The sequence below is a fragment of the Silene latifolia genome, chromosome X, assembly GCF_048544455.1.
Source record: "Silene latifolia isolate original U9 population chromosome X, ASM4854445v1, whole genome shotgun sequence".
NCBI classification, from domain to species: Eukaryota; Viridiplantae; Streptophyta; class Magnoliopsida; order Caryophyllales; family Caryophyllaceae; genus Silene; species Silene latifolia.
In genome coordinates, this window is record NC_133537.1 from 87,590,721 (window position 1) to 87,591,535 (window position 815).

The following is an 815-nucleotide window of genomic DNA, read 5'->3' on the forward strand; positions in this document are numbered from 1 at the left end:
ATTAACATGATGCTTTTGTGATTTTGAGGCTTCTTCAAGTCTAGACATAGCTTTTTTCAAACATCAAATTGATGGTATCAATGTGAGCACTAAGTTGAGCACCCAATTGAGTAATGGAGTCCACTTCATGCTTTCCTCCTCTAGTAGCCTTGCGAGGTCTACTATATTGTGAGTTATGGACCGCCATTTCCTCAATTTTGTTCCAAGCTTGATTGTCATCAACTTCGGTGAACATTCCATTTGATTCCATGTTGAGAATGTTCCTTGAATCTTCATAAAGACCGTTCCAAAATTGTTGTACCAAGAACCACTCGCTAAGTCCATGGTGAGGACATGAGCGACAAATTCTCTTGAATCGCTCCCAAGCTTCATACAAAGATTCTTCATCCCTTTGCTTAAAGCCCGTAACTTGAGCTCTTAGCATGTTAGTCTTTTCCGGTGGATAGAACTTTTTGTAGAAAGCTAGAGCCAATTTTTTCCAAGAATCAATTCCGAGAGCAGCCTTATCAAGGCCTTTCAACCATTGTTTCGCAGTGCCAATTAGAGAAAAAGGAAATAAGACCCATCGAATTTGGTCTTGAGTTACACCGGTTTGAGAAATCGCATCACAATAGTCACAAAAAGTCTCCATATGAGAATGATGGTCTTCACTAGGCATCCCCCCAAATTGGCTTCTTTCGACTAATTGGATAAATGCGGATTTGGCAATAAAATTTCCGGTTAGATGTTGTGATGTGGGAGTACCATTGGGTAGGTTCTCCTCGGTGGGTACGGAATGTGATGAAAACTTAGGCATTGTGGGTTGATTTTGTGTT

At 40.6% G+C, this 815-nt stretch overlaps 1 non-coding gene across 1 annotated transcript; it reads left to right on the forward strand.

The window, feature by feature from the left end:
- Nucleotides 1-317: 317 nt before the first annotated feature.
- On the forward strand, nt 318-424 carry LOC141624673 (small nucleolar RNA R71). Its single transcript, XR_012534478.1, has one exon. It is a non-coding gene; the product is annotated as a small nucleolar RNA R71 (small nucleolar RNA).
- Nucleotides 425-815: the final 391 nt, after the last annotated feature.